General features: G+C 41.0%; 1 protein-coding gene across 4 annotated transcripts in view; it reads left to right on the plus strand.

Annotated features, from left to right (window-relative positions):
- Positions 1–8,488, plus strand: part of ANKH (ANKH inorganic pyrophosphate transport regulator) — a 169,373-nt gene that overhangs the window by 62,859 nt on the left and 98,026 nt on the right. The window lies entirely within an intron of this gene.

Consider the following 8,488-nt stretch of genomic DNA (forward strand, 5'->3'; position numbering starts at 1 on the left):
GTCTCTTGCCTCAGCATTCCCTAACCCGGCAACCGAGTTTTAGTCAATCAAGTTTAAATAGGCCTCCCATAGTGGGACGGGGGAATGTACGGCCCGAGATGCCTATTAAACTTAGAGGGGTGTGTGTGTCTGGGGCAGGGGAAGTCCTTTGTAAATCCAGATTAGAACTGGTCTGGTAAATGCTGAGCTGGGTGGGTGTAAAATGGGGAATCTGTGCTCCAAATGCTAATCAACCCACATCATGCAGCTTCTCTGGTCCCAGAATTCACTGCAGTCTGTGCTTCAGGCTTTCTGTTCTCCATTTCCCATGTAAATGAATGGTCATCTGGTTCCATCTCGGATGCAAATGAGACCTAGGGCAGTTGTTTCACTCTGGTCACCCTTATCTGGAGGGTCTTATGTGCGTCTCCCACTGCATCTTAATCAGTTTCGGTGGGGGGACGGGAAGTGAGTCCTTTTTGAGAGTCAGACGGGCAACCCTGGCACAGGACGCAGCCTAAGAACACAGAGCTGAGCCATAACACACGCTCACCACCATTTTTCAGTATGGGGGACGTTGATACATGCAACTCTGGTGGAGTCTGCTGGAGTGCAATTACAGCACGTTGGAACAGCCTCAATGCACATATATAGGTGCCTTAAGTCTCCCAAGATGTTAACCTTGAGAAATTCCCAGTAATTATCTAAATAGATGCACATTTTTTCTTCCAAAACATGTATATAAAGGTCCTAGCTCCCTTTTTGAGGCCGCTCCTTTTGAAGACTGGGTATGGGGCAAGTTTATAAACTGAAGACAGAACAATAAAGTAGTCAAATTATTTGAAAGGGAACACATGAAATTCATAAAAGCTCCTGGAGTAGTCCTGGGAAAGACTTCTAGTAGAAGTGGAATCAAAATAGGGTATAGAGCATAAAGCAACTTCAGCTCTCCTCTCTGTAGAGGTAACTAGGTTAGACTCAAGGCAACTCAACATCTTCGCAAAAAGATTACTATTTTGCCAAAGAAAAACACAGCAAAGTGTTCACTAGAATAGAGGAACCCATGCTATACTTTAAAACTTCTCATATGTTGTCATTCAAGTATTTCCAAGCAAAATCTGATTCTCTATATTTTGCCTTTTCCTCCATGTCACACAAAGCCTGCCATTAGTCTCCAAATCACCTTATGTTCCTTTCATTAGGAGTTGCAAAACAAATTTTGTTAATTTTGTGCCTGCCTAATCAGAGGAAGGCACACCACAAATTATATTAAGTATTTGTTCAAGGAAAAAGAGGAGCCTGTGTATCCGATTACAAATTTAAGGAAAAATTCCTGAAAGTTTACAACAGACAATTTTACATTATATCTTTGTCATTCACGTGGTTTTATGCACGGAGAATGAATTAGTCAATATAAGTAGAGCATGCCCAGAAAGACCTATATCCCATAGATGGTATCATATGCATGTCTGTCTAGGCAGAGAGGTATAGGGGAGAAACAATGTTTCCCAGTTGGCAGTCATTTGACTATACTGGTATTGGAAGAGAAGTTATGTAACTGATACCCCCCAGCCCTTTTAGGCTGCTTGTGAAAGACTGTAATGTTATCCAGTCACTTTCCATGTAGGCATCAAGACTTCAGAAACCAAAGTGGGGGAAGATATAACCATAGTATGGGAAAGAGGCAGAACAACAACATCTACAGAAGGAAACCTGCAAAACAAATCTGTAAAAAGACCAGCCTCATTCCCCACAATGCTGAAGCATATTGCACTGGCTGACCCAGCCGTTTTGTGGCTGCAGCTCCACATTCCACAGAGGGAAGAGATAAGCAGTATCTTAGTTTATGGGGCTGTCAGTGAATATAGGACAGAATAGTATATTGAAAGGCTTTGTCTGTTGTACTGCAAGAGAGGTGAAGGAGGCAAGAGAGATAATGGGCTTAAGTGCGTCTGTGACTGTTTTTAGTGGGAAGGTGATGCGATGAGCACGCTATGGTCACAAGCACAGACTGGAAGTGACTTACTGGGTCAAAGAGCCCAGCCCCCTTACCACTAGAACAAACCACATTATTTAATTCCCTTCCTTTCTGTGCTCTGTAGTTTTTTTATAAGTTTTCAGTCTTCCACTCTATGACTAATGCTAACTAACTTAGTCTTTGCACTACACGCCAACTTTATTGTGGCAGCTCATTAATGAACATAGTATAGCAGACCAGTCCCAAAACTGATCTTTTAGAAACCTCCCACTAATTACCTCCCTCCAACTTGATACAGCCAGCTTCCACTTTCTTAGCATTTTACCATTTCCTGCTTTTACTGGTGTTATTAGTAATTTTTCATGTGTTAAGTTATCAAGTGCTTTACAGAAGTTTTGAAGTCCAACTTTTCTTCTCCAAGAATGTTGAACAAGCTACTTTTGATAAGCCAACATAGCATTTAATCCCATTTCCCTCCACATGTTTAGAACAAATTTTGGAACAGAATAATTAAATCTTCCCATGATCTTGAAGTTAGAGTAATAGGCTTACTGTTGCCCAGATCACTCTTCCTCCTTAAATGCAGAAGTTACTCCAGATACTAGAAATACATATGTTGCTCACTAGTTATATGGTATCAGCCCCTACTATAGGGGTTCATTAGAATATTTATAGATGAGTTCATCATTCTGAACAGATATTACCTGGTCCTCTAAACTTGATTATGTTAAATTATTTCAGTTCTGCTTCCACTTACCTTGTAGTGTCCACTTCCATATCATTCTTCTCCTTTCCCATTGGCCATATTGTCCCCATGTTCAAAACATCATTGCTATGAGCAAAAACTGAAACAAAGCATTTATTCAGTTTTGGACCAAATCAAGGTAATTTGAAACCTTAGTGACTAGCGTAAAACATTCCACTGAGAAGACAACTTCCTGTGAGGTCATGGCTTTCCTGATATTCCAACTAAAATCTCTCCCCAATCCTTTTTGTTGCCACTATTATAATGCACAAATTTGGTTGTTCACTTGTATGTGGGTGAAATATGTAATATGATGAGAGGGCATTAAAATTTAAAGTTCCCAGAATGCACCCACAGGACTGTTCAACAAGACTTACAGTACACTAGGACTTTTTAGCTGAAACCAGCAATCCTCCATCCCACCGACATGGTGGCATTCTACAATACAATATAAAGTCACCTAGAAATTAGAAATTGAACAGAATATTCGTGTTAGACTTGTCAGCACAAGTTTACACGTGCATCAGGCTTTGCTTCCTCCTTATTGTCTATCAAAGAGTCACCACCACCACAGGAATTGTTCAGAACTTTGCACAGATTCTCAAATAAATAAAAATGTTTATCTGTCAATCTGTCCCATTCAAAACAGACATTGCTTTTCCCAAATATTTTTCTTGCTACCACTTTCCACACAGTCCTACCCAGTAAGATTTTAGCAACTTCTCCTAGCAGTTCTCCATATTGCAGCAAAAAGAGTTTCAGTAAGCTGGCTACCAGTTACTCAAGGTTTTGTTTTGTTTTTTAAACTTGTGGTGTCTAAAACTTTTTAAAGCCCAAACATGCTTAATTGGTTTGAGGAGCTTCCTGAAAAAGAAGTGACCTGCTTATCAAAGCCAGCAAAATATTAAAGACACCCACACTATCAACTGGACTGATAAACAGGGAAGAAGAAGAAAAAAGGATTAATTGAGCTGGTGCAGTTCATTTAATTTTATCCGCTTGTCCCAAAATGAAAAATATAATCTTCTCTCTCAGACATGCCATTATGTTGTCAAGGAAACAATTAGTACAAAACTAGAATTTATTTTTTAAGATCAGGCTATCTAGGAACAGGAGGAAGAAACATCTGTGAAGTAAAAGGAACAGTGTTGAGATGTCCCCTTGCACCACTATCATTACAGTAGAGTTTGCACTTCCTGTAAATGATTTTGGTATTCATGACTGTCTCATGAATTTGCTGTGGGCTGATGATTAGTACAGAAGCATTGGGGCCTGGGAGCAAGAGGAGGCAATATAAGTTTAGCAAGGAAGTTCAGAGTTAGAAGTGAAAACTGGCACACTCCCTTGCTTCTGTGCGTCAGTCTTGGTTTTACAGTGGAATCTATAAACACAGTACCAAGCCATTAAACTCATGGGCAATCACTTAAGCCACCTTGTGCTCCAAAACTGTTCCAAGACCAACCTGAACCAGTTACCAAGTATTACTGTAATTTCTGCTGTATAACATCTTCCCCTCCCTGCCCCAGACTCAGTCCCATGAAACAGGGGTGCAAGTTTTAGGCAGGGAAGCTGTTTTCTTCTTCAGAAAAGGGGCACTCCTAGGAACATAATGTATGCCACGTACTTGCCAAGATGGCTTTCACTTGTGTCTGCTCAGCATACTGTTACACCTTGATTTATTTATTTTATGTACTCATTAGACTTATCCTATGAGCTTGTCCTACATCATAAGGTAGATAGGAAAAGGTTTTCCAACTGAACTAGGGCCATAACATATGTATAGGCCAGGGAAGTTAGTGTTTCTATTCATTTCAGATGTCTTCAGATTTTACACCAAAAGGAAATAAAGTAAATATACTTTTCTAAAAGTTTGTAAAAAAATCAGCAAGTTTACAGAATTTCATTACTAGCATCATATTCTGCATAGGACACGGTCACAGCATGGGATCCCCAGGGATGACCGGGATGCCCCTAGGCCTTGGCGACTGTGCCAATCTTGCCCAACAGGCATCCTTTTCCTCACCTGCCACATCTTGCTGGTAATTATAATAAATAGGGAGGCTACCCTTGAATTTATATTTGGACATGGTCCTGATGGACTCCACTAAACCCTGTGGGTTCATGGACCCCTTTTTGGGTCCCCACTCAAAATGGATGCCTGATGGGACACCCTCAGCCTTATGGGCTAGATGCATGGCTCCAAAACCATCTCTTTACCACACCCCAAGCCTCACAGATGGTATTTAAACATTATCCTTCTGAGGCCTTGCTATAGCTCAGCCTCTCCACACCTGTCTCTGCACCCACACTAGCACTGGACTCTCCACACTGTAATGTGCCCCCAGTGAGGCCACCTCCTCCCCAATAGCCTCAGTCTGGTCCACCAGTTTATAAACAACAACCAAAATATGAGCCCCTCGGCTATAACATAATACAACCAGTTCAGGGTGAGCTCTGTCCCTTTAAAAGAGTTAAACTTCCCCCCAAGCATACCCAGGTACCCCAGGGTACCTGGTGAGCTCCTAGAGCCCTATAAGCAGCATATCAGGCAGCCACAGCATCTCAGGGCAATTCTTCTCTGCAGGGTCCTTCCCCTGACTGCTGCCAGAGAACTAACCCCTGCTGGCCTCAGCCCTGGGGTTTATGTGCCCAGAGCCCTGCCTTTTTCCAGTCAGCTGACCGGGTGCAGGTGCAGGCTAATTCCCTTGTTAGCCTGCTGCCATAGTCACCTATACCTGTGGGGTTTCTGCCTGGTTCCTAGGGCCCTCCCCCTCGGCAGTTTTTGCTCTTGAATGAGCAGGCACTTTAGGGCCCTGTGACAGACACTAAGTTTCTAATGTAAGAGGAAGAATTGTTCTGTTTGTTGCATGATGAATTATGTAGTGCAGACAAGCTCAACTTCAATGCTACTCTAATTGCAGAAAGTCACTGGAGACTATCTATACTTTTGTTCTTTGGTATACAGAGGAGCTTTGCTCCATTATGGTCAGAATCTATTAGATAGCAGCTTAAATACTTGTACTTATGTCAACGAATTCAAGTTATAAGACTTTTTTCAGAAATGTTTGCTTTCCAGTACGTGATAATGAAGTAAATACTACAGAGATGGTTTTCAGTGGGAAGGCTCACCTTGTTTTTTAAGCTCTTACCATTTTGCTGTCACCTGCAATCCTGTTTCAAAACCATTAGGCATTTATCCTTTGTTAAAACAATATATAACGGCCACTCCCAAATGTCTTTACATTTTCACTTCACTTTATATAATCAAATTAATTACCAGAGGGTAAATCTGTTTGCATGACTCAGTCCTTAATATTGCTGCAGTACACTCTTCATAAGAGTTATCTGCCCTTTTGTTGGAAGGGTAAGTGAGGTCTTTCCCTGCACAACTGACTGATAGGCCGATTGCTAAGTGACCTTTGCATAACTCATCATTAATTGGCAAGCAGTCCTGATATTCTAAGCCAACAGGCTGGGACTTGTCAGTGTCATCCTCAGAGTACTATTAGCTCCACATATATATAGTTCGGAAGCCTTGTCTTCACCACCAACCTTGTACCATTAAAACCAATCGCAAAATTCTTATTGGCTGCCATTGTGTAAGATCAAGTTTCTGGAGAGCTCTAGATTCAAACATTTGTATAATGTGTTTTATTGTAAAGTTGTCTCTGCCTTCTGAATGTGTCACCTGGGGCTTAGTCTCTGCCAACACCTTTACCAGTGTAGATCTTTGTATAATGAAAAACACTCAAAAGCTCAGAAAAGGCAAGGAAGATAGTTTTGCTGGTCCAGGTGCGAGGAGATTAGATAAATATCAAGTTTGAAATAGAGGAAGATATTCATACATGTCCTTCATTCATACTCTTTATGCCTGTCCATAATCATGCAGCAGTGGCTCAATACAATATCCTTTTATTTTCATAATATGCCTCCCTATATGTCAGCCCTTCGCAGTTGTAAATCCCATAATTTCAGGGTAAAAAGTAGTTTAACCTGCTGCATACAAGTCTGACAAGCAGGTGTTTTCTTAAGCACATCTTTATGAAAGAGAATAAAGATAGCTTGCTGGGGGAAAGACATCACAAACAGTGTAATAAAAACAGATAACTTACTTTGGTTGAAGTTATTTGAATGGCAACAGCAGCTTTGTAACAATGCTAAGAACAAAATTTTAATTGGAAAAGTTAAAGTTAATTAAAACTGAGTTGGCATTCCCCATCTCATACCATGACTATATTTATCGATGAACTTGCTATGCAATTATGCTACAACTGTAGTTGGAGCTGTTTCACAAAACCTGTTTTTGAGCCTCCCACCATACGCCATTAGCGTAGAATTGGGACCAGAGCAAAAAAATTGCTGATAAAGGCTAACAGTCAAGAAATTCACCTGTGACACCCCAAAATGAAGCAAGACTGAAACAATAAATACAATCTTCATAAAAGTACACAATGGGGGAATGTGGGGAAAATCCCTCTTCAACAGAAGTGGTTCACATAAAAACTGTATACACATGAAGTTTCCCTTATCTCTGAAAAAGTCCTTTCCCTGATAGTTTGAGTATATCATTTTCTAATGTTTAGGACAACCTGATCTTGTCCAATAGCACAGCAGGGAAAGCTTAAAAGTATATTTAAAGCCACTTAAAAAATCTACAGTCAGATCTGAATTTTAACTAGGTCTAGATTCCACAGGGATCTGACTCAGTGCTCAAATAGGAAAGAATAGGCAATTGTTGCCCTCACACTTTTAACTGCAGGTGGTTGAAAGGAAAGAATGAAGAAAGTAAAAAAGAATTTGAAAGTAGGTAGCACAAACATTTAATTTCCACACAGCACCACCTGATAAATCTTATCACTGACCCAGATAAAGCTGAAACTAGTGATATTTGTGTAAGACCAAAAGAACAGACACCTTGGGATTTGTCTTCTCTAGCAGCAGCATTTAAATGTATATTTCTCTGGAATTGGTCTCTGTTAAACCTCAACCCCTCGTGAGGCTCAGCGACTAGGGAATCTGATGAATCAATTGCCCATGCGATCCTGATAGTCATTAGCCAGAGCAGAACAGGGGGCAAACACAAGCACACACTGCGTTCAACAGCTTTATTGAAGTGGAGGCAACTTCGGACAGGTCCCCACCAAACTGAGGAGGGGCCCAGAACATCAGTGCATTTATACTTTCCAGTCCACACTCATTAGCATTAAACCATGCCCAGTTTCCCCTGTTACACCCTCGGCTCCACCCCTGCATTTATATGGAATTGGCTATGCATTAAGCTATTACCATGAAACTTTCCACTCTGCGCCTGCATGAGGTCATCACCTCTACTTCACCCTTACTTCACCCCTACTACCTTTGGTCACTTGCGGTTAATCATCTTAAAAGCCTTCTTTTATATTGTCCCTCTTAATATACCATTGGTTTCCTCCCCTGTCTGGTTTAAGTTCCTCTATTTTTCAACTAAACAAACAGTGAAATGATTAGACAACTAATTAACTATTCAAAGCCCCTGAGTAAACAAACATGTAAAACAAACATTACACTTCTGCTAGCTTCAGCATCTTAGGTCTTATGCCAAATCATAGGCAATGTATGTATCAGCTACAAGACCAAGACCTTTCAGTGTTTGGCCCAGCACAAATCAGCAAGGGAAAAAAGCGGGAGAAAGAGCAGATTGCAAACAGCAGGGGAAAAGGGGAGGGAAAAAAGGGTGGGGAAAAAGCAAGCATAAACAGTGCATCAGCTGCAAGACCAATGCAAGGACTTGCCATAAATCAGCAGGA

The sequence above is a fragment of the Alligator sinensis genome, unplaced genomic scaffold (genome assembly GCF_000455745.1).
Source record: "Alligator sinensis unplaced genomic scaffold, ASM45574v1 scaffold420_1, whole genome shotgun sequence".
Taxonomy (NCBI): domain Eukaryota; kingdom Metazoa; phylum Chordata; order Crocodylia; family Alligatoridae; genus Alligator; species Alligator sinensis.